Below are 26,979 nucleotides of genomic sequence, written 5' to 3'. Positions count from 1 at the left end.
CAATTTAACCTGTGGAATGAAACAGGAAACTGATAAAATATATATATATACCTCCTAAAGAAATAGAAATATGATGACTGTTTTTGAGAGAGATACTTAAAGGCTAAGAAGCATTTCTGCTATTAAATCAATTTGAACATCAGAACCTGTCTGAAAATGCATTATCCTTATATCAGGAAGAATTTTAAGATGGACCCTGTTCAGTGCTATGCCCATCAAAATCCCAATAGCATTTATAGAGAAATAGAGTAGACAATCCTACAATTAATATGGAATCACAAAGTACTTGGAATAGCTTTAAAAAAGCACAAACAGAAAAACCCCAAGAAAACATAAAAAAAAGAAAAAGCTTGAAGACTCACACTTCCTGACTTCAAAACATGTTACAAACCAACAGTAATCAAAATAGTATGGTATTGGCATAAAGACAGACTTATAGTCAATGAAACAGAGAACCCAGAAATAATCCTATGTATATATAATTAAATGATTTTTTACAAGGGGCCAAAGATATACAATGAGGAAACGATAGTCCCTTTAACAAATAGTTGTGGGAAAACTGGATATTCACATGCAAAAGAATGAACTTGGACCTTCATCGTAGACTACACAAAAATCAAGCCAAAATGGATTAAGGACTTAAAGGCAGTTTATGAAACTCTAAAACTCTTAGAAGAAAACATGGGGGAAATCTTCATAATATTGGTCTTGGCAATGACTTATTGAATATGACAGCAAAAGCATTAATAATGAAAGCAAATCAGACAAGTGGGACTACATCAAGCTAAAAATCTGTACGGCAAAGGAAACAGATTTTAAGATAACCCAGGGAATGGGAGAAAATATTTGCAAACTACATATCTGACAAGAATTTAATCTCCAAAATATATAAGGAACCGCTACACTCTAGAGCAAAGAAACACAGGGCACCTGGGTGACTCAGTCAGTTAAGTGTTTGCCTTCAGCTCAGGTCATGATCCCAGGGTCCAGGGATCAAGCCCTGCATCGAGCTCCCTGCTCAGCAGGGAGTCTGCTTCTCTCTCTGCCCCCCCTGACTCATGCTCTCTCTGTCTCTCTTGAATAAATAAAATAAATCTTTTAAAAAAGAGCAAAGAAACAACTCAATTAAAAAAATGGACAAAGAATTTGAATAGACATTATAGCAAAACAAGACATGGTAACGGCCAATAAGTACATGAAGAGGTGGTCAACATCACTAGTCATACAAATCAAAATCACAAGGATACTTCACCTCACACTTGTTAAGGTGGCTATTTCATTAAAAACAAAACAATACAAAACAAAAAAACACCAAATGTTTGTGAGGATACGGAAAATGGATATGGAATCTTTGTACACTCTTAGTGGGAATGGAAAGTGCTGCGTCCATTATGGAAAATACTATGGAGGTGCCTCAAAAATTAAAAACAGAATTACCTGTAATCTAACAATCCCATTTCTGGGTATATTCCAAAAAAATTTGAAATCAGGACCTTGAAGTGTTATCTGCACGCCCATGTTCATGGTAGCATTATGCACAGTAACCAAGGTAAGGAAACAACCTATGAATGAATGGATGCAGAAAATGGGATGCATATATAGCAATAGGCTATTATTCAGCTTTTAGAAATAAGAAAATCCTGTCATTATGCAGCAACATGGATGAATTTGGAGGACTTTATGCTGAGTGAAATAAACTAGTCACTGAAGGACCAATTCTACATGAATCCACTTGCATGAGGTATCTGAATTAGTCAAGTCCAAAGAAGCAGGGAGTAGAATGATGGTTGCCAGGGGAAATGGGAATTTATTGCTCAACAGGAATAAAATTTCAGTTTTACAAGATGATTAAGTTCTAGCGATCTGCTATACAGCACTGTCGCTATAGTTAACCATACTGTATTGTGGGCTTAAATATTTGTTAAGAGTGTAAATCTCATGTTAAGTGTTCTTACCATAATTAAAAAAAAAAAAAAGATGGCCTTTGTAACCTTTGCCTGTGGCATTAAACCAGTGATTATTTTATATTGTATGGCAAAGGGGATTTTGCAGATGTAGTTAAGGTTACTAATTTGGTGACTTTAGGTATAAAGACATTGTCTGAGTGGGTGTAATTGAATCCCATCTTTACAAAGGGGAAAGGTTTCTCAGGCTGGTGGTAGAAGTCACAGAGATTTGAAGCACGAAGAGGATTCAAGCCGCCATTGCTGGCTGGAAGATGGAGGTGGCCATGTGACCAGGAATGCAGCAGGCCTATAAAATCTGAGAGTGATCTCTGGTTGACAACCAGAAAGGAAGCTGGAACCTCACTTCTACAAGCAAAAAGACCTGAATTCTGCCAACAGTCTGAATGAGCTCAGAAGCAGATCCCTCCACATAGGAACCCATTAGACCCCTTTCTCATGCCTTGCAAAGTCCTTTACAGAGGTTTCAGATAAGCCTGACCAGACTTCTAACCTACAGATTTTTCAAGCCTTCATAGACAGATCTATCAGCTTTGCTGGTTACACTCTTACTTTGATATTGCATCAGAGAGATTAGAACAGAGAAATAACATATAACTCCTGAACTTAGACTAAACTAGCAGAGAAATGCTAACAATAAAATATATCTAAGTTACTCTCTCCTAAACCTAGAAAGTACCTTTTTCAACATTTGAGCATGTATACACACACACACACACACACACACACACACACACACACATTCATTCTCTAGCAAAAGCTGCAAGGTTGATTTTCTTAAAACCTTGGTTTGATGATGCCAATATTCTGTTCATTTTACAATGTCATTAATTGTCCTGCAATTACTTTCTGTTTTCTACAAAATAAAAGTTTATTCATTGTTCTGATAATTAAACACTCAGATATATATCAGCCTATCAACCAAACAGTATTGGTGGTTTTTTTTTCCCTTGCTACAGTTTTAGAGAATGGATGATCTTTCTATTCTATTAGGTCTATTGTTTTTTTGGTCCAACACAAACACTAAGATAATATTTCTCTTGTCATATATAGACTTTATTGTGTGTTATTTCTTCACTCAAATTATATTAATAGAGTAGTTGAACCTTCTATACTAGGATAGAAATAACTAAGAACAAGGAAAGAAAAAGAATATACAAATACTTTCATTGAACAAGGGGATTAAGATGTATTTCATTTGTTTTTATAGCATGGCCATTCAATTCCTCATTTATTCCACAAATATTGATTAACCATTTTCGGTATTCTAGAAAAACACTTGGCCAGGTACCTTCCTGAGTATAAGGAAAGCATTTCCTGAGTATGTATACTATTATACTGGAAAATGTTCAAAGGTGACTTATCATTATTACTGATTAAATACGCTGAACACTTTCTCACCTCCATGACCAAATTTTTGCCCATGTTTATAACCATTCCAAGTTTAAAACTTATTTCAGTTGCATGTTAAAGAAACAAAAGAAGATGTTTTGTCTTATATAACTGAAAAGTCAGGCAAGGATAAATTCAAATGCTAAATGATCTTTTGTCTACCTCTGGACTCCATTTTCCTTGATTTTAGTTCCTTTTTTTATGCAGAGGTCTGAATTTAAACAAATTTAGATGGAAATATTAAAGATGCCAAATAAGGCCAAGACAGGTGGCAAATTGATCTTTCCAAGACTATATCTATCTCCAGAAATATCAGCAATTCTTTCTTTCTCAGAATCAAAAACCATAGAGGAAGTCTGATTGACATATTTGTGTTTACTTTTCTATGAACAAATCACTTTGTCCAGAGGACTAGGATATTTGGCTACATTTGGCTCACTTATTCTCCTTTGTATCAGGTAAAGACAATGTACTAACTCTCACCAGGAAAGAGGTTTTATTACAAGAAAAAGGAAAAATGGAAAGTATATAGTTACAAATCTACCACTTTCCACTAGAACTTACTATCCGCCAATATAATGTGTTCACTTTGATTTGATGGTATTGGGGTTTTCAAATTTTTATTCATGTCATTTTAATCACATATCACACTCTTTTTCCATTTATATTAGAGTATGCTGTTACCTAGAATGTTCTTTATCTTCTTCACTTTTCCAAATCCCTCTTATCTATGAAATTATAGTTCAATTTATATAGCCTATATGAAATCTTTTCTATGTTAAAATAATCTCCAGTTCCCTTAAGGCTTTATGGTATTTAATATTGCTATTAATTGTTTTCCTATATTAAATTGCCAATAAAACCTTAAACAATAACATATCTCTTGGAATGTGCTTGCATATTAGAGAGATAATGGTTTTCTTACGGTTCTCAAAAAAACATTTCTTAATTACAAATGGCTTTCTAAATGGAGTGCTACCCATGTATAGATATATGCAGACACATCCAAAGCTATGTCTTCACTGCAACGGAGCATTAGTATGACTATTCAAGCCCCTAAGGTGATTTAATTATACAAAATAAAATTAACTTACTCTGCCAGGGCACTTACAGCTGCCTGTGTCTGTCTATCTCATCACAACCAACATTTCAGGACATTTTCTAAAAGATTTTTGTGTTTTTTTTTATCATATTGGAATTTGAAATATACATAAAAGGACTTTAGCAAATTTGTTGATTTAGAGCATATTTGTCCAGAGAATACCAAGTACCAGTTAGATGAAAGTGGGCTTAATTAGGTGTGTTAAAGAGGTATTCAACAAACTCTTGCTCCTTTCTAAAATGTTAAACGTACCTTAAAATTAAAGCTCCTTCATCCTTGGATCGAAAGTTTTAATTATAATGATTTCTAGATTTCTACAATGTGTGAATAAATGAAACAAAATCATTTTTGACACTTTCTGAAATCTCTGGCAAACAGAACTGTCTATTTTTGTTAAAAAAAGGCTGAGAAGAAGTATGCCAACCCATATTCCTGGTTCATACCCTAAGCTTTCGGTTAGTTCATGAATAATGAGACATCTGAGAGATGCTACACTCATCTTTTCTGAAAATTGGAAGCTTTTATTAGATGGCATTATTCAATTAGTTTATAACTACTCCAATGTGAGTAGAGGAGCTAGAGACAAATTTTTCACTCTCAAGTTAAAGAAAGGTCTGGAGAAGATATTTCCTATAGATACGTTAACTATGGGGTGAATAGAAACAAAGCTAAACTTAAAAATGTCACATTGAGCAAAAATAAATGCATAAGTAAAGAAAGAAATAATAAAAGAAAAAGGAGGTTAAAAATTGCTTAATACCTATAAGAGAAAAGCTAAAGTTGTTATTTTCACATTTTGAGAACATATTTTTATTTATGAGCCAAGAAATTTCTCTGAGATAGGACTTTATGCATAACTCGTAAATAAAAACCTTGGTTTGCTTATGAAGTTGTCTCCTTGAGTTCTCTAGACTCTATTGAATAAAAAAGAGTGAACCATGATTTTTGGATCAAAAAGACGAAAGAAAACTGATTACATGTTAGAATGTTCTGTTACGACTTTAATAACTAAACAAGAAAAAATATTGAATTATTGATTTAATTTTAATTGATAAAAATATTGATTAAAATGCTTTAAACATTTTCTAACTGGATAGATAAATATGTGTCTACATATCTAAATATTTGCACATATATAATTCCTTTGGAACTTTTCTCTAACAGTGTAAGCTGTTTAATATTAAAATTTTTAATTGTATAAGTAAATCTGTATTCTTTCTCAGTTTTTTGCAAATGTATAGAAACTAGTGTGTTAAAACAGGATTTTTCACAAAATCATTTACATTTTATGCTATTTAAAAGAAAGCATTGGGGCACCTGGATGGCTCAGTCAGTTAAGCATCTGCCTTTGCCCAAGTCATGATTCTGGAGTCCTACTCAGTGAGAAGTCTGCTTCTCCCTCTGCCCCCCACCCCCCACGGTCATGCTCTCTCTCTCTCTCTCAAGTGAATAAATAAATCTTTAAAAAAATAAAAATAAAATAAAATAAAATAAAGCATTGTTTTTTCTTAATCTAATTTTAAAAATTTAATATCAACCACATGATATATTTAAAATATTTTTCTGAAGTATCTCTAGAAAAACTTTGTTTCATTACTATATATTACATTTTTATATACTATAAGAATTTCCCACTCTTCTCATGTAATTTCATACATTCTTATATTTTTTATTTTCAGTCATACATGAAAAGTTTATACTTTCATATTTGTGTATACTCAATATTACAAAATAGTTCCAATAACGTCACATATCTTAAGTATTATAGTAAAATATTTTTGTTTGCTATATTTAAGAGCAGCATGTCATACATAGACTTATTTACCATCTCAGAAAAGTTTCAGAGAAGGACTGCTGTATGAAATAAGTATGGCTTATTTGGCTGGACTTTAGTTTTCTTTAAATATACTCATCTATTTTTCTCTATAGCCAAAATTGAACATTCATTCTTTCCACTTAGTCTTTAGTGCACTTTATTTCCCATTAGGCATTATAAAACTTTTAGCTTAAGTACTGTACTCTAAAATGTATTTTTCTTAAGTAGACTTAATAATATATTCCTAAACCTTTCCCCTGTACTACCTTCATCTGTAAAGCTGACTAAATAGTCACACTATGAAATTGATTACTTGGGCAATGAAGCAGAGCATAATCTTTGATTTTTAAAGATAATTCTCTGTCCTGGCACAAGGTAGCTTATTACATAAAGTTCTTTTCTACTTTTCATAATGCTAGATACTCAAAATAGGGGAAAAAATCATTTGTCATTTGAATTCAAATATATTTATCATTAATAAAATAATTTTGTATATCATCGTTATGTATTACAATAGTAATGTATTATAGTCAGTCTTCAGGGATGGTTTTTAATGGCCAACAACTATATTTATTTGCTGTGTCACTGATTCTTTGTTGTTGTTATTTGCTTCAGTCATTCCATATTTATGGATAATTTAATATATAACATAATTGTTTGCCACCATTATATTGAGGACAAAACAGATCTCCTTTCCCTTAAAGAAAGTGGTTATGACTAAACGATCAACCTCAAAAAAGAGAAAATAAATTTTTGCTTTAAATATGAATAATGTTGTAAACAGTTATAAAACATTCTGTACTAGGTAATAATTATCTCTAAGGCTACACTTCTGTTATACATCATTGAGAGGAAAATAAATTGAAGGTGATTAAAGTCAAAATGGAAACTAAAATGGAGCCTTCAGTTGTTAACGTTCTCCTGTTAGGTCAGGGTTAAACTCTAGTAAAAACAGTATTATTCTTATTGTTACAATAAGAAAATTGATAATAGCTCTCCCATACCCAAACCATTATATTTTTCATAAATTATACCTGGTATTAGACTATTCTCATCAAATTTTTTATTACATTTTTTTATTTGAGTTTAGTTGGCACATAATGTTACACAGTTTGGATATGCAACTTATTGATTTGACAAGTTTACACATTATGATATATTCACCACAAGTGTAGCTACCATCTGTTCTGTTATAGTGCCATTACAGAATCACTGACTATGGTCTTTATGCTGTGCCTTTTATTCCCAAGGTGTATTCATTCCATAACTGGAAGTCTGAATCTCCCTCTCTCCACCAATTGCCCAACCCTCCACCCCTCTACTTTCTGATGACCATCAGTTTGTGCTCTGTATTTATAGGTCTGATTCTGCTTTTTGTATGTTCGTATCCATCAATAGACAAATGGATAAGGAAAAAATGTGGTGTGTGATGTGTGTGTGTGTGTGTGTGTGTGTGTGTGTACACACACATATACATAGACATATAATGGAATATTATGCAGCCATAAAAAGGATGAGGTTGTGCCATTTTCAACAGCATGGATGGACCTAGAGGGTATTATGCAAAGTGAAATAAGTCAGACTGAAAAAGACAAATACCATATGATTCTACTCATAAGTGGAATCTAAAAAAACCAAAAACCCAAAATAAAAACAGATAATGCTGTATTACAAAAACTCACAAAATATCAATGGCTACAAAGCAAACATTTATATCATACTTAGGAGTAGTACACATGATGATTAAGATTGTTTATCTCACCTGCAGTCAACTAGGTACATCTGGGCTAGGCTTAACTCCAAATGTTGGTGTGAATCCAAGTCACCTCTATACACCTTCATTGTTGGACCACGGCTGAAGGTGGAATCCAGGTTGAAGCTGCCACATTCACCTGGAGGCTGCTTCATCACAGCAGGTAGCAAAAGCTCCAAAAGGACTGAGGGAAACGGGGCATGCTTCTTATGGCTTTATTTTAGAACTTGACCCACTGTTACTTCTGTTTTCTTTCCATCTGCCAAAGTAAGTCTCATGTTTAGTCAATGAGGGGTACGAAAGTATAATGAACCCACGAGGAAGCCATGACAAGGTTGGGCAGAATAGAAATAATTTGGGGAAATAATACAGTTTATCACATTAGAGGTGGATTTTCTTTTTCTTTTTTTTTTTTTTTTTTGCCTTAAGTTTTAATAGCAAAGAAAATGCAAATTCACCGGTGAAGAGGTTGAGCTTACTAGTGCATTTCCATCTTCTACAACTGTTATTTCACCAATGAGGAAATAAAGTTTTTGTTGATTCTTTAAATTGCCATTAGTGCGTTTATTTATTGTTAAAGTTGTCAACCTTTAAAATATCTCTAGAATAATAGAATGCTAATAGAAATAGAAACCAATCATACACTGAAGTCATTTTTGTGACCTATTATGGTGTAATTATAAGAGGGGTAATTGTTCTTGTTTTAAATTAGAAAATAAGATGATTGTCTTTAGAGAATGTTGTTTTTAGGGACTGTTTCAGGTTTTTTTGTTGCTGAGTAACAAATTACCTTAAACTTCATAGCTTGAAACAACAACCTTTTATTATCTCACGGTTTTTGTTGATGAGAAGTATCGACAGGTTCAGCTGTGTCTCTGCTTAGTTATATCCAAAGACAAAGTTAAAACGTTGAGTCAAGATGCTGAGTTCTGGGGAAGAACTCTCTTTCAGTCTTACTTGGGTTGTTGGCTGAATTCAGTTTCTTGTCATTTTAAGACTGAAGTCCCTGTTCCACGTCTAGCTGTCAGCCAGGATCTGCTTTTGGTTTCTAAATGTCACCTGCATTTCTTTTTGTATGCTCTCTCCATTTTCAAGACAGCAACGGCATGGTAAATCCTTGTATTTCAAATCTCTCTGACTTCATCTTCTGCCAACAGTGAGAAAACTTTCTGCTTTCAAAGGGGTCATGTGATTAGATTAGCACCATCTGAATAATTTCTCTGTTTTATGGCCAACTCCTTAGTAATCTTACCTACATCTGTAACATCTTTTTCTGTGTAACATGACATAATCATGAGACTAACACCTGGAGGTAAGGTCATGAGGGATATCTTAAAATTCTGCTTAACACAAGGAAAATCCTTTTTCAGTCACATTTGATATTCAAATTCATTTAGTAGCAGAATTACAGATTAGCCTTTTAAATATTTTTTCTCATAAAGTCATCAGATTTCCATTTCTTGAGGGGATTTTTTCCAGTTTGCTATTCAGTTGCCCAGTTAAGTTTTCTTCATTATTATGAAAAATGGCACACGTATTAGAGAGATCGACATTCATTACATTTTTCATCTCTTTTAAAACACATGGGCTGACTTGATAGACAAACCTGACATTCTTTAAAGGCACAAGAATATTAGTGTTTTTCCACTAATGGTGCGATAATGGTGACATAAACACTCATAGTACCATCGATAGGCACATCTTGTCACTCCTTAAAAAGAAGAGCTAAACTAGTTAAAACTGAAATTGTAAAGAATACCTAATATAATAGAATCACTATAGAAGTGTTGAATATATCCAGGGCCCTATTTAGACATAATTAATCTCCGTGCTTACAAAGACTATAAAGCTAAACAGAAGAATCCAAGCCAAGGGATATCCAGTACAGACTCCCACAAAAAGGTATTTAATAACAATACCCAGACCTTTAAAATGGAATGCTGAAAATGCTCCAATTACAGAGTAAGCATATTGTTATATAAACGTCTGTACTTCTAGAGCAAGATACTACCACAAAGATTAATATTAAAGACACAGTGATCACAAATACTTCAAAAAAAAAAATCCACCAAACCCAGATCAACTAACTTATGAGACATGTTTTAAAAGTTTCTATCCTCTCATCCTCTCTTTCTTTGAAGCATGAATGACAATAATTGTAGATCCCAGGCAGCTTAACAATCACCCAATTTTCCTGTGAAGATTTAGTCTTTTGTTAAGAAAGATGAAAAAAAAAATCACTTACTAAGACATAAAGAGCTTCTAAAATAGTCACTAATTGGCCTTTGTAAATATAAGCAAACAAAGCTGGCAGTCTCTACAATTTCTAGAGGCTACCTATGTTCCACGTAATGTGGCTACTTCTGTTTTTATGCCAGCAATGACATGGTGAATCCTTGTGCTTCAAGTCTCATAGTCTTCGTTGCCTGCATTTCCCCCACTGATATCCCTCTAGCCTGCTACAACCATTCTTTAAGACATACATGACCACTCTGAGTTGTAATAAATATCTGGTCTTCTGTAGTGAAAGAACTCCAGGCTTTTATGTCACTATATTGTTCATCCAGTACCAAGTGCAAATGTTAAGACCATAGTCAGTCATACACACTGCCTCCTTCCTGAGGGAATACTAAAATGATACAACCCCAGTATGGCTTTGGGCTATGGCCACCACCAGAACACAGGCACTACTACTGAGGAGGCTTGGGCACAGCTGAGTGGTGCCATTTGCATTTTATTTAGAGTTGTAAAATTTAGTATGCAAGTATTTGGCACAGGGAAATGTGTCAGGTCAGAATCCAGACATGAGTCTTGCACCTAACTTCTTTTATACTTTTTCATGGTCAGTTTCAGTTCTGTGTAATTGATTTTAGGTCGTAATTTTACTGATGGTAACTGTGTCAAAATTTTGACCTACTCATCTCACACAATGATCTTACCGCCTACTTTTTCTGTCAGGGATCATGCTTCCTCCTGAATAGATAAAATATAAATGCCATGAGGCTGAAAGGCTGAAAAAAAACCCCAAGAGTATATCCCTCCTTCCTCCTATACTTTGCTATTTCTTTGCCTACATTTAGTTTGCCAGTGGAGGTTATCCTAACTATATAATCAGTTCATCACCTCACCAGCTTTCTTCACTTACTCCATTTAAGCATCCATTTTTACCATTCCTTTGAATGACTCATAAATGTGACCCCCATAAACCTACTGATTGCTCAATCAAACGGATACATTTTAATTATTATTTAATCTCTCTGAAGCATTTTATATCATTGGCATGTCTTTCTACATTGTGATGCTGTCCTCTTTCTCTTCATGACTCCAAGCATCAAGGTTTTACTCCAATTTTTCTGGCCATTCTTTTTCAAGTGTCTTCACTGAATCATCTTTCTCTGACTATCCTCTTACTGGTGAGTCCTGTTATCAAGTTCCCTATGATCACACTACACATCCACTCCCAATTGCTTTATTTTCATTTCTCCTGTATATTCTTACAATTATCAATTCTGAACTTCAGTTTATACCACTTTTATCAGTTGCAGGCATATATGGCTCCACTGAGAGATTCTTCTGACATTCACATTTGACCTAATCCAAGACAGACAGATAAGAAAAAACATACAAAATTTCAGTACATCAGTATTTCTCTTTCATGAAAAAAAAATCAAGGGAATTAAGTTATGTTTTTAAAAGTAAATAACTTAAAGAATTGAAATTTAAAGAAATTTCTAGCTCAAATTATAAGCAACACTGAAAAATTGGGGGAAAAATTAATGCTTGCATTTTCTTTAAGATTTAATCACTGATGGATGAGATGAATGCCACCTGGAAAATCCATGAACAGGGTTGCCATAGAAAGGAAATATAGTATAACGATACTCTTATATTAGCAAGGCATCATCATATTATCACTCTTGTCCCCTTAAATTTTGATCCATTTGATTCCAAGAGGAGACACTTCAGTTCAATAATATCTGAGGAATAGATAAAAAAGATGTGGCATATATAATGGAATATTACTCAACCATAAAAAAGAATGAAATCTTGCCATTTGCTACAACATGGTTAGAGCTAGAGAGTATTATGCTAAGTGAAATAAGTCAAAGAAAGACAAATACCATGATTTCACTCATATATTGAATTTAAGAAACAAAGCAGATGAACATAGGTGAAAAAAAAGAGACAGGCAAATGAGAAAACAGACTCAACTATAGAGAGCAAACTGAGGATTGCTGAAGGGAAGGTGGGTGAAGGGCTGTGTTAAATGGGTGATGGAAATTAACAAGGGCACTTGTGATGAGCACCGGGTGTTGTATGTAAATAATGAATCACTAAATTCTATGCTTGAAACTAATATTACACTATATGTTAATTAACTGGTATTTAAATAGAAACCTGAAAAAAGAAATATCCTCTGAAGACACCTATTATAAGAAAAAGTGAATTTTAAAATAATATCTTATAAATACTTAGAAAAAATGGAAAGTTTTTTTAGAAGAAAAATGACTTTTTGATGAGGTTAGACTAATTCAAAAGAGTAGAAAATTAAGAAATGCTAAAACCAAGAAGTGTATTGAAGTATGGAAATAAGAAAACAATACCTAAATTATTAGTGACACTTAAACTTTGCCTTTCTACAGTAAGAATAAAATGGCTTTAATCAGATCCCATTAAATGTGTATGGATATTTCATATTATGGAGAAAAGTTTTATTTCATTATTTTAATGTTGTATAACAAAATTCTGTACATATCTTTAGTAAATTTGGCACAACTGGCACATGAACATTTTAGCTTACATGGTATAGTCTTACTTTTCTCTAGAAGCAATGGAATGAAATAAGGTTTCAGAGAGAGAAAGAGCAACCCTTGATAACAAAAATAAATAGAAAATAGATACCATTACTTTCTCCCTTGTGGTATGAAATTGGGCCCAGGTGAAGGGTAAGGAAAGGTGATCATGACTATGACCTAGGGTCAGTAAGATGGTATCATGTTTTAAATCTACTAGATAGCCATGTACATCATCCATCTGTCAGTTATGGCAGCAGTCTTTATTGGAAAAGAGAAACAGGAAGCATTGAGAGAAAAGACAGATTAATCCTAGTAAGTCTAAAGACTCATTGCAGAGTGTATCAAAATGATAGGGCCTACCTTGCTTGTATTTATAAAACTATAATGCAACAATTATGATTAACCAAAAAAAGTACTTCAATCTAGTAAGTCCAGTATGTCTTCTTTGAGGTTTTTATGTCAGGATTGTATATAAATAGACAATTATTTATTTTGAGATTCCTTTTTTATAAATTATAAAAGGATACTGAGAATGAAGACTCTGTGTGCAAAGTGCAATAGAATTTAGGGGAAAGAACTGTTTCTTCTTGCTGACTAAATGCTAAATGATCAGTCTCCTCAGATATCAAGCAGTACACATTTAGCAATCATCGAAGAAACCACAAAAACTGTATAAATACTTCAGCATTTTAGACTGGAAGCAGATTTAAAATTTTAGTTCAAGTAATCTATTTTGGGAATGAAGAAAAGACTGAAAGGGTTAAGTGCAATATGAAATATCCTAGAAATATTTTAAGACAGCATGCATTTTTGGATTTTGCAACTAGTGCTATTTTCCAAACTTCTGTTGGCTTAGTTTCCCTTTAAAATAAATACATTCAAAAAATTCTACTTTGCAAAGGAGTAAAAAACAAAATTGTGATCTCTCATGCTGCCATGGAAATGTCTAATTGCTACTTTTTTAACGCAAATTAATTTTCTCATATGCTCAATTTAAGTATCATCCAATTTTCCTCTCTGTGGCCTTTTGCTTAAGGAGTAATTACATTGCTGACATTTTTAATTAAAACAGTGCTATCTATTTTAAAAAGCATTAAGCCTGCCATTGATTTCAGATCCTGAATAAAATTTTGGTCGATGAATCAGGATATGTGTCTTAATACTCTATGAAGCCTGTATGTATCAGACAACAATTTAAATTGCATAGTATTTGGATAAAAAGTTAATTGTAAAAATTCAATAACATTCAAAAATTGGGTCCTAATACAATGAAACATATTTTTAAAAAATATACATATATTTAAAATATTATATATATGGTCCATTCTGATGAAGCTATCACCTAATAATTTTAATTTACAGTTGGAAAATGTAAATTAATTTACAGCTAGAAATGTTGGAAGTTATAGTTGGAAGTATTGATTTACAGTTAGAAACATAACATTTTAGCATTTTCTGGAGTCTGAAAAATAATCTCTGGCTTACTATATATTTACTAAATACATTTCCAAATTCTGGAGAATGTTTCAAATGCTTAATGAGGAGGATCTATGAGCCACTTAATCAGTACGGTGAGAGCATTAGTAGTTTTATGAAGGATGCTGCTGGACAGAGTGGTGGGGAGGAAATGTGCAATTCAACAAAATGGACCTATGAATTCTGAAAGTGAAGATAATAATCTCACTGGACAAAAAGAATCTTAGTAATCTGTAAATGAGGACAAAGGAGAGATTTAGCCAAGTATATAGCAAAAGAATCTCATGCAGAAAATCCCTAAACCAAGGCCCTGACATCTAAATAGAGGTGGCTCTTAATCTAATGCATATGAACTGTATTATAAAGTGGGAAAGAGAGAGAGAGAGTAGATCTTTAAAGTTCTCATCACAAGAATATATTTACAACCACATATGGTGATAGAAATTAACTAAGCTTATTATGGTGATCATCTTGCAATATATGCAAATCTGGAATCATTATGTTGTACACCTGAAACTAATATATTGTATGTCAATTATATTTCATTTAAAAAAAAAGTGAAGAAGTGTCTATGATCAATTCCTGTAAGTTATATATAACTTGACTTTGGTTTCAAGGATAATTCTACTCTTGATATCTTTCTTAATGGACAAATAAAATCAACAAGCATATCTTCAGTGAATGGCATGAAGGGGAAGATATAGTTCCTATTTATATTCATTGTGTAGTAAAAAGGGGCTTTAAAACTAAGGATATACATACAATATAATTAATGTCTATGGTTATCTACTTATATCCCTCCTAGTGTATTCTTTGTTCTGTAATCTTCACAAACTGAAGTTAAAGAGCTTAAAGACTCATTTTCAGGGGCTCCTGGGTAGCTCAGTTGTTAAGGGGTCTGCCTCGGCTCAGAGCAGCTCAGGACTCTGGGATCAAGCCCCGCATCAGGCTCCCTGCTCTGCTGGGAGCCTGCTTCTTCCTCTCCCACTCCCCCTGCTTGTGTTCCCTCTCTTGCTGGCTGTCTCTCTCTCTCTGTCAAATAAATAAATAAATAAAATCCTTAAAAAAATATGGAAATGCAGCACCAGATGCAAACGAAGGTGGGGAAGTAGGGTGGTGAAATAGAAAAAAAAAGACTCATTTTCATATACATATATATGCATTATATATATATATAATATATATCCAATTATATTACCTGTATTTAATGTTTAAATTTAGTTTAAATATATCTTACTTAAAAATATCTAATATTATGTATAGTTGAATATATAATTACTTTGAAATGAGTCTTCTTTTCAGACCTTCAACATCACATTTATGACACTCATTACTTCATTCTCTTAATATTCATTTGACCCAACAACACAACATAGACTTAACTTTCCTCCAATAATTTCCTTTGATTTAAATTTCCTCAACTGTTAAGGAATTTGATGTATTCCATGTATGGGTGGGGGCTGTGATTTTTCCCACTATGAAAAATTATAGGTGGTAATACATGTTTTCAAAGCTTCAATTTTTTTCTTTAATTTGAGACTCTTTTAGCTAATTCGCATATTTGGGAAGCTCCAGGCATTAAGCAGTGGGTGGAATTTAATGATGAAAGCAGCAGATGTCATTAATGCAGATACACCAGCTGCATCAAATTCGTATTTAGAAGAAGTGATGGTTGGGCAGGGGTAAAGTCAGGTCCTTTTTTATTTTGTAATAGGTACTTTTCATATTGACAGAACACAAACAAATTTCTGCTGCATTAAGGAATCTTTTAGAAGTCATAATGATGAGGTGAAGTAAGAAAGAAAAAAAGTGAGGAAAAATATTAAATATACCACTCATAATCCTGGCTAATAGAATCCAACAGTACATTAAAAGGATTATCCATCATGACCAAGTGGGATTCATCCCTGGGATGCAAGCGTGGTTCAACATTCGCAAATCGATCCACGTGATACATCATATCAACAAAAAGGACTCAGGAACCATATGATCCTCTCAATTGATGCAGAAAAAGCATTTGACAAAATACAGCATCCTTTCCTGATTAAAACCCTTCAGAGTGAAGGAATAGAGGGTACATTCCCCAATCTCATAAAAACCATCTATGAAAAGCCTACAGCAAATATCATTCTCAATGGGGAAAAGCTGGAAGCCTTTCCCTTAAGATCAGGAACACGACAAGGATGCCCACTCTCACCGCTATTATTCAACATAGTGCTAGAAGTCCTTGCAACAGCAATCAGACAACAAAAAGGGATAAAACGTATCCAAATTGGCAAAGAAGAAGTCAAAATGTCTCTCTTTGCAGATGACATGATACTCTATATGGAAAACCCAAAAGAATCCACGCCCAAACTATTACAAGTTATAGAGCAATTCAGTAATGTGGCAGGATACAAAATCAATGCTCAGAAATCAGTTGCATTTCTATTCACGAATAATGAGACTGAAGAAAGAGAAATTAGGGAATCCATCTCATTTACAATAGCACCAAAAACCATATGTTACTTTGGAATTAACTTAACCAGAGACGTAAAGGACCTATATTCTAGAAACTATAAATCACTCTTGAAAGACATTGAGGAAGACACAAAAAGATGGAAAAATATTCCATGCTCACGGATCGGAAGAATTAACATAGTTAAAATGTCCATGCTACCCAGAGCAATCTACATTTTCAATGCTATCCCGATCAAAATACCGATGACATTTTTCAAAGAATTGGAACAAATAGTCCTTAAATTTGTATGGAACCAGAAAAGGCCCCGAATCCCCAAGGAACTGTTGAAGACAAAAAACAAAGCTGGGGGCATCACAATGCCGGATTTCGAGCTGTACTACAAAGCTGTGATCACAAAGACAGCATGGCACTGGCACAAAAACAGACATATAGACCAATGGAACAGAATAGATAACCCAGAAACGGACCCTCGGCTCTTTGGGCAACTAATCTTTGATAAAACAGGAAAACATCCAGTGGAAAAAAGACAGTCTCTTCAATAAATGGTGCTGGGAAAATTGGACAGCTACATGCAAAAGAATGAAACTTGACCACTCTCTCACACCATACACAAAGATAAACTCCAAATGGATGAAAGACCTCGCTGTGAGACAGGAATCCATCAAAATTCTAGAGGAGAACATAGGCAGCAACCTCTACGACATCGGCCAAAGCAACCTTTTTCATGACACATCTCCAAAGGCAAGAGAAACAAAAGATAAAATGAACTTGTAGGACTTCATCAAGATAAAAACTTCTGCACAGCCAAGGAAACAGTCAAAAAAACTAAGAGGCAGCCCACGGAATGGGAGAATATATTTGCAAATGATGCTACAGACAAAAGACTGGTATCCAAGATCTACAAAGAACTTCTCAAACTCAATACATGAGAAACAAATAAACAATCATAAAATGGGCAGAAGATATGAACAGACACTTTTCCAATGATGACATACAAATGGCTAACAGACACATGAAAAAATGTTCAAAACCATTAGCCATCAGGGAAATTCAAATCAAAACCACACTAAGATACCACCTTACGCCAGTTAGAATGGCAAAAATTGACAAGGCAAGAAACAACAATTGATGGAGAGGATGTGGAGAAAGGGGATCCCTCCCACATTGTTGGTGGGAATGCCAGTTGGTACAGCCACTCTGGAAAACAGTGTGGCGGTCCCTTAAAAAGTTAAAAATTGAGCTACCCTATGATCCAGCCATTGCACTACTGGGTATTTACCCCAAAGAGACAGACATAGTGAGGAGAAGGGCCATATGCACCCCAATGTTCATAGCAGCATTGTCCACAATAGCTAAATCATGGAAGGAACCGAGATGCCCTTCAACAGATGACTGGATTAAGAAGTTGTGGTCCATATATACAATGGAATATTACTCAGCTATCAGAAAGAACGAGTTCTCAACATTTGCTGCAATATGGACAGCACTGGAGGAGATAATGCTAAGTGAAATAAGTCAAGCAGAGAAAGACAATTATCATACGATTTCTCTCATCTATGGAGCATAAGAACTAGGAAGATCAGGAGGGGAAGAAAGGGATAAAGAAAGGGGGGGTAATCAGAAGGGGGAATGAAGCATAAGAGACTATGGACTATGAGAAAGAAACTGAGGGCTTCAGAGGGGAGGGGGGTGGGGGAATGGGATAGACTGGTGATGGGTAGTAAGGAGGGCACGTATAGCATGATGCACTGGGTGTTATACGCAACTAATGAATCACCGAATTTTACATCAGAAACCAGGGATGTACTGTATGGTGAGTAACATAACATAATAAAAAAAATTTAAAAAAATAATTGCGCCAACTTATACAGTTGTTGTAAATCTTAAAAAGGTTAATAAATAAAGAACTTGGCACATAAAAGGGGCTGCTAAGAGCTAATACTCATTTATGGAACATAAGAAATAGGAAGATCGGTAGGAGAAGGAAGGGAAGAATGACGGGGGGGTAAACAGAAGGGGGAATGAACCATGAGAGACTGTGGACTCTGGGAAACAAACTGAGGGTTTCAGAGGGGAGGGGGTGGGGGATTGGGATAGGCTGGTGATGGGTATTAAGGAGGGCACATATTGCATGGTGCACTGGGTGTTATATGCAAATAACGAATCATGGAACATTGCATCAAAAACTGGGGATGTACTGTATGGTGACTAATATAACAAAATAAAAATTAAAAAAAAATTATGATGAGATATCACCTCACACCTGTCAGAATGGCTAAAATGAACAACACAGGAAACAATAGGTGTCGGCAACAATATGGAGAAAGGGGAACCCTCTTTCGCTGCTGGTGGTAATGCGAAGTGGTGCAACCACTGTGCAACAGAGTATGGACACTCCTCATAAAGTTAAAGATAGGACTACCCTATGATCTAGCAATTGCACTACTAGGTATTTACCCAAAGAATACAAAAATGCTAATTCAGAAGGATACATGCACCCCAATGTTTATAGCAGCACTACCTACTATCTACAATGGCCAAGATATGGAAGCAGCCCAACTGACCATCAGCCGATGAATAGATAAAGAAGATGTGGTATGTATATGTATATATATAATGGAACATTACTCAGAATGACTCTTGCCATTTGCCACAACATGGTTGGAGCTAAAGAGTATTATGCTAAGTAAAATAAATCAGAGAAAGACAAATGCCATATGATTTCACTCATATGTAGAATTTAAGAAACAAAACAAGTGAGCAAAGGGAAAATAAAAAAGAGGGGGAGGCAAACCAAAAAACAGACTCCTAACTATAGAGAACAAACTGATGGTTACCAGAAGGGAAGTAGGTGGGGATGGGTGAAATAGGGGATGGGGATTAAGGAGGGCACTTGTGATGAGCACCAGGTGTTGTATGGAAGTGCTGAATCACTATATTGGACACCTGAAACTAACATTACACTCTATGTTAACTGAAACTTAAATAAAAACTTAAAAAAAACAACTCATTTCTATATTTGAATTATTTTTTTCTGAAATACTTTGAAAACTACAAAAATATTTTTATTTTAGTCACTATTACCTCATTGTGTAGGTTTGAATTTGAATGGTTCACTCATGTAAACTGTATTTTGAATCTGACTCATGTAATATATAAAGATAGAGCTGTGTACATATGGAAAATGTTCTCTATATTATGTAAAAAATTTTCTTAGGCATAAAAAGTTGAGACATGGGAAATTCAAATTTAACTTTCCTCTACTTATATAAATATCCCAAAATATTTAATCACTAAATACTAAAGATCATGGAATTTAAATAAAGAACAGTATAATGTTTTGTTATTTTCTTTGTGTTTAATACTTTACTGAACTTCCACATTCTCTGTAATAGATGTAAATTGGAAAAAAATCTTTCCCTAAAAACATAACAAAATGAGACAAAGACAAAGTAATATGAACTTTAATATAAAAGTTGATCCACCTCAAACATGTATTATCAAAATAATTTGACAAATGGCAAAAGAAAATGGTACAAGAAAGTTTATTATAGCCTTCCTTACATTTTGAAAGTATGCTGCAGAGAATGGACAAATAAAAAATATAATTTCCGATAGGGTTTGAGTGTCATAAAGGAAGTAAAAGAGTGTAGTTGAGCATCATGGGAAGGAGCTAATTTAAGTAAGGTGTTCAGGGAAGTGGCATTTGATTGGGTTCTTAAGTGGTGAGGAATTAGGTTATCAGTTCAACCGTTCGAGGCAAAGTATAAGCAAATGATAAAGAATTGAGATGAAAATACACTTGGGATTTTCAGACATAAGAAATATAGTCTGTGTGTGTTAAGCAAGGGTAAAAAGGTAGGATAGAGTTTGGATTACAGGATTGTAATCATGGGTGATAGGTGTTATAATAGGAAAAATAGGAAAACCTAAAGATGGGGACCTATTTTAAGGATGTAAAATACCCGTTGGAACTTCTAGAAATTAAAAAGTTGGAATGTCAGCCTGGAATTACATCATATAATGTTTTAAGCCCTAGGAGAGACTATGGATTTATTTAAATGTACACAGAAGCCATTTGAAAGGTTGGAAAAGCACCACAAATGTATTTATATTTTAAAGGACCATGCCTTCTTTGTCAGGGAGAGTTTACTCTGACATGGAGAATGTAAAGAGTAGAAGCAATGAGACACATCAGAAGCTGTTATAGTAATATAACTTCTATTAATATATCTATGACCTTCAGAATACATTTAATTCATGTACATGACCTTCATAATGCATTTAATTCATAAATTCATATTGCGAAGATCATGACAACCTTAACAGTTCCACTGTAACAATTAGAAAAGCTCAGTCCATTGCAAAAATCATAATTTCATAGATATTAAGAGCAGTGAAAGCAAAAATGAATAGAATTGGAATTTCAGAGATGGGGGAACTCTTCCTAGGTGAGCTATCACCTACTATACCCTATCACTGACTATTTTCTTCTTGGTGACATCTGTTCATCATAAGCTGGGATCAAGGAGGGGCTTGGCTCTGGGTCAGACTTGCCCCATGCTGAGGAACTCCACTGGACGTAAGTAAAACTGTCATTCTCTTGAAACTTTACAGGGCTGATGGAAGGAATAGAAAACTTGAAAATACCCAAATACTGGTGCACCTGGGTGGCTCAGTCAGTTAAGTGTCTGCCTTCCTCTCAGGTCATGATCCCAGGGTCATCGGATCGAGCCCCGTGTTGGGCTTCCTGCTCTGCGGTGAGTCCCTCCCCACCCCCTGCTCGTGCTCTCTCTCTTTCTCCATGTGCTTGCTCTCTAACATATAAAGAAAATCTTAAAAAAAAAAAAAAAAAAAGGAAGCAAACCCATTTAAAAAAAGAAAGGAAAGGAAATACCCAAATACAGCCAGTTTTCCCCCAAAGAACAAATTCTGAATCTCCATCTACTAGCTGGTGGTTTTGTTTACAAGTAAACCAAGTAAAAACTCTTATGATTTTTGTCATACTTAGCACAAGTCTCATCAGAGAAATGGAGCCTGCCTCAAAACACAGTTAATTTTCTTTTCAACATATCTGAAAGACTTAGAAGCAGGAGGAATCAGGGAACTGGAGAGCTAAACATAACATTTCTGCAGGTCAAAATCTCCCAGGTTTTCTGGGCTGAAGAAAGACTGATCTGACAGGGTCTCAATTCAAAGACTGAAATATCCTAAGAACATGGTCCAAGAACAGAGACGGACCAGGGCTAGATTGTATCTTATGAAGACTGCACATTTAAACTATCTAAATGGTTACAAGGACAAACCATTTCAATCTCTAAGTTGAGATCAGATCTTTACCCTATCTTCATATAAAGAAAAGGGAAAGCCCCGGTTGGCAGAAAGACTTTGTGAAGGTGCTATGGTTTTCAAAAAAATAACCAGATGTGCAAAAAGGCAAGTAAAAGGTGACGAGTAATGAATACAAAGAGAATGATAATCCTAATAGTGACATTAGTACAAACAACGACTTATTATTAATTTGCTCAATATATAATCAAAATGATGAAAGCTGGAAATTGTAATATAAAAATAGAATCTCATGTACATTTGAGAGTGTAAAATACATTTTCTGAAAGGAATCACTTGTTGAATGATTTTTAACAGACTGCGCAGAAGACAAGATTTGTTATGCATTTTATTATTCATAAAGTATACATACCATGTATTATATAAATGTAAATAGTATATATGGTATATATAAACATTAACACCGATTATGTCTAGAATTGCTTCTGAGTCCTTTTTTATTTTCATTTTTCCTTTTTTGATTAATGCCACTTACATTTTTAGACTGGATAATTGGCATTAGCTACTGAAACAAACAACTCCGAAGTCTCAGTGCATTAACACAGCATTTTTTTTTCTTTCCCATGATAAGTAAAATGCTAATTTTTCTCGTCAAGTGGTCCTCCTGGACAGCTCTCCACTAAATGATGACCCTGGGACTGAAGTTCTTATCATTTAGTGGCTCCACAATGCCCCAGGTCCTCATAGTCCCCTGCATTTAGTTGTTCAACTAGAAAAAGAGAGATTTTGGAGGACTGCGCAGTCACCCCCTGAGCCCCTCAGTGACGTGCACAGTACTCCTGTCTACTACCCGGTGTACAGTGGTATCATCGTTGCATTGGGAGCTGGGAAATGGCAAGTGAACAACTCCCTCGCTCTGCACAACAGAAAGGAGACATAAATCTGTGCAGTTCAGCAAGCAATCTTTGCCACAATTAATGCATGCGGTGAAGCAAATTAGATCTACATGCAAAGCAAGTGCATTGTTTCCACATTCGAACTACCTAAATGGTTACTTAATCTGTGTCTTTTCCTCTGTTCTCTAAAGTCATCCCTTAAATTGTGCCTATTTATTTAATTGGACAAAGTAAATTTTGCACATCTTCAATGTATAAAGAAATTGTCTCTAAAAGTTTTAATTGCTTGTAATTTATCAGAGAAAAAGGATTATTTGTCTTTTCATGTTTATCTGTCTCTTTTTAATGTATAGATTAGATGTGTGCCTCCCACACTTTGAATTTACAGGCAAAAAAGAAAAATTATGGAGTTATTCTGTAAATATTTGTATACATGATGCATCTCTCCTCACTTTTCATATTTTTCATTCCAAAATAATTTTTCATAGGAGGAAATTTATAATTCCTTACTAATGCATTATCATTTTAACTAGGTTTTCTAACCACGATTGCTTTTAAAAAAATTACTTATTCCTTTTCTCTTTCCTTATGTTAACAAGTAATAAAAAATTTAAAGAAATGTTTGCTGTATGTTTCCTTCGAGTATAAGTTGGTGATTCTACATTTTCTAAATAGCTTCTGTTTACCTTCCTGATTCACTTTCCCATCCTACCCATTTATCAAAGTCTTCAAGCCTGATCCATATAACATCTTCAAAAGGCACCCATGCACATTTACTACCAGAAAGTTTCAGCCAATGGAAACCTTAAAAGGAGGTAGAAAAAGGGAATATGGTAATGTCAGTGTACTTATTCTCCTGGGTCCATCCATGGCCCAACACAGTGATGAGTGGGCTCTTTCTCTGGACTGAATTATCATTACATCTCTCAAGGTGATCTTTTCCATACGACTCTCTCCTTCTAGGTTCCGGTATAGGTTCTTTCACCCTCTATTCCTATTTACTGCTCTTTCCTCTACGATTTGCTGCTTTGTATCTAAAAATAACATTATTTCAAATTAAGTTAAGAAACACAAATATCCATTACAAATAAAACATAGGTTACATATGTATCTACACTGAACCTATTATTTGGTCATAACAAATTTTAACTATATTATTACTATACTTTAATGTATATTATTATAAAAGACTATAGTAATTCTGTCCTTTATAAACATTAATATGGATTACAAAATATCATGTATGGAATCAAAATATGAGGCTAGTAAAGAGCCAAAAAGTTGATGTGCAATTCAAAACACTAATCACATGAAAAATAACATTTAGTGTTCTCTTGCTTATCGTAAATATGCATTTTAGAAAATATATGGGAAGAGTCTAGAAAAGTGTATGAATAAAATAAGTGTTATTCATAACTTGGAGATAACCAATTTGATTATACTTATGTTATTTCCCAGCCTTTTTCACTGCATGCTAAAAATCATGATAAATATAGAGTTAGATGATAGATTTTATAAAATTGTTTTTTATTCTTAATATGTTTTATAAACTGATTATCAGTAGTTATTGTTCTTTTTTCTTTCTTGATAAAACAGTATTTTTAAATAAAATAAACTTTTTGATTAACACATGATCATAGCTAAAAATGTAATATTTTTAAACGTACATTGTTTTAGAACCTGGTACCAATCATCAAGATGTCTGGCTCTCCTTCTGAGAATATGGAGGGCCTGTACTACTCACCTCAAGTGGCAGGCATGTCCATGTTACTTGCTATGAAATAGACATTATGTGCAGATATGAGTAGATCTATGTCTCACTTCCATGAGGAAGCATGTACTTGCTGGCATTAGTCTTTCCATGTCTCTCTTCTCTTGCAACAGAGACAGTAGGGACAATCTTTCTGTCTCTATGGATTTTCCTATTCTGGACTTTCTATAGAAATTGAGCCATACAATATGTAACCTTTTATGTCTGGCTTCGTTCCTTTAGCCTAGTGTTTTTAAGGTTCATCCGTATTTTAGTGTATTCTTCACTCATCCTTTTTAAGCAATAGAACACTAAGTGTTATTTTTCATGTGATTAGTGTTGTTGAATTGCACATCAACTTTTTGGTTCTTTACTAGCCTCATATTTTGATCCCATACATGATATTTTGTAATCAGTATTAATGATCCAGGTTTCTGGAATTTTTATTAAGTATAAATGATGATTTTTATTAAGTATAAATGATGTAATTCTTATCATACTTCATCATTGAGTTTTCTTCCATTTTATACTATCTACCTTTTCAAGAGTAGAAAAGGTTAAAGGCAAAATACATTTGATTCTATAGCTGACCATTATCTACTAAAAAGTATTAACCCAACGACAGCTTAAAGGAAAATACAAAAGTATTTTCTTTTGCTGTTATAATACAATCTCCTAAATGTTTCTAAAAATATATTGGAATTATGAGGACTTACCTACCTTCTGTAACTCAGTGTGAAAGGAAAAGTGAATCACATAAAAATTTAAACATTTAAATAGATATGTTCTATAAACAAAAAATAGTGAAAATCTTTATTTTGATAACTGATAGATTCTTAGACAATCTGTGACATTTAAATTACGCGGAAACCATCCTTTTTTCATAAGTAGAAATGAACTATATCCTGAAGTCTGAGGATCAAAAGGCATTACATTTTACTTTAATATATGTGAAGTTCTAAGATGCAACTCAGGACCGAAAAAGCTACAAATGAATTCATCACCCTGGGTATTAATGACAAAAAGGATTAAATAAATACATTGGATTTCTTTTCTTTCTTCTACAGCATAAGCTAGCTACAGTAACAGAATAAAGCTTCAGAGTTCTTTTTTGTACTCTATTGCAAAACTCTTATCTAATGTAAATTGATATTTAACAACTTTTTCTCTTCCCTATGAGGATTTTGTGTCTTAAAAAAATCAATTCCTCTTTCAACAGCCCTAAAGTTAGTTTGCCTCCTATAAATTCTGTTTTTGCTAAAATATGTATTCTCTTCCTCACTCCTGCTATGTTATTGCTTCTTCTTCCTACCTTGTCTCACTGAAGCTCTCTGCACTCCCATGGATTCTTCACTATCATAATGATGCATTTAATCCTCTAGTTACATTCATCTTTCCAGAATCTCAACTTTTTTTAGAAAATAATTTTTATTTTTACTTGAAGGGTTAAGCTGTTAAATGAGTTTGGCATACGAAGAACAAATAGAAAATGAAACATAATACGTGGTTATCAGACTCCTGTCATTTTCAATGACTCAGGGTCTTCCGGTCATGTCCTTTGTTATTTTTCCAGTGGTTATTTACAGACGCTTTTTCAAATAAAGGGACACCTTGGCTAAGCCACTACCACGTCATTTCTAAGATCTATGCCCTGCATAAGTGCTGCTTTTAAGGTGAATATAGTTTCAACATCTAAAAGATAAAGGTCAGGTCCAAAATCATCATCTGCAAAGGCACCTAACTGTCTGTTTCCCCAACAAGCCATTCCAGTGTCGGGCCCCCACACAAAAGCACAACATGGGATTTCTACTTTATTCTGCAACTTTATCTCAAAATGCAGTGCCTTCCAGTATCGCAGTTAACCACTACTGTTCTGCATTTTCTGCTCTGAACAATTTATGAGATAGTCATGGATTTATCGTTCAGGCCTAGCAATGTGTTCATGTTGTTACTCACTTTCATGGAATTCGCACATATAAATTACTTTAATGTGTCCACTTATCCAGGCTATAGTACCCCTTTGCTTAATCAAACAGAATTCCAGGTATTACTATAAAGCTATTTCGTAGAAGTGGTTATCATCTACAATCAGTTCACTTTAAATAAAGAGATTATCCTCCAAAATGTAGGTTCGACTCAGTTGAAGGCCTTACGAATGAAAACTGAGATTTCCAGAAGAAATTCTCCCTCGAGACTACAGCATTAAACCCTTTCCAGCCTACTGGACTGCCCTACAAATTTCAGACTTGCCAACCCCACAAACACGTGAGCCAGTTCCTTAGAA

General features: G+C 34.1%; 1 pseudogene; it reads right to left on the bottom strand.

Annotated features, from left to right (window-relative positions):
• Positions 1-9,461: 9,461 nt before the first annotated feature.
• LOC123784396 (magnesium transporter NIPA2 pseudogene) lies at positions 9,462-26,065 on the bottom strand (annotated as a pseudogene).
• Positions 26,066-26,979: the final 914 nt, after the last annotated feature.

This window comes from Ursus americanus, chromosome 4 (genome assembly GCF_024610735.1).
Source record: "Ursus americanus isolate L20-20 chromosome 4, mUrsAme1.1.p, whole genome shotgun sequence".
Taxonomy (NCBI): domain Eukaryota; kingdom Metazoa; phylum Chordata; class Mammalia; order Carnivora; family Ursidae; genus Ursus; species Ursus americanus.
Note: the sequence above shows the minus strand (reverse complement) of the source record. Positions and strands in the feature narration are given on the sequence as shown.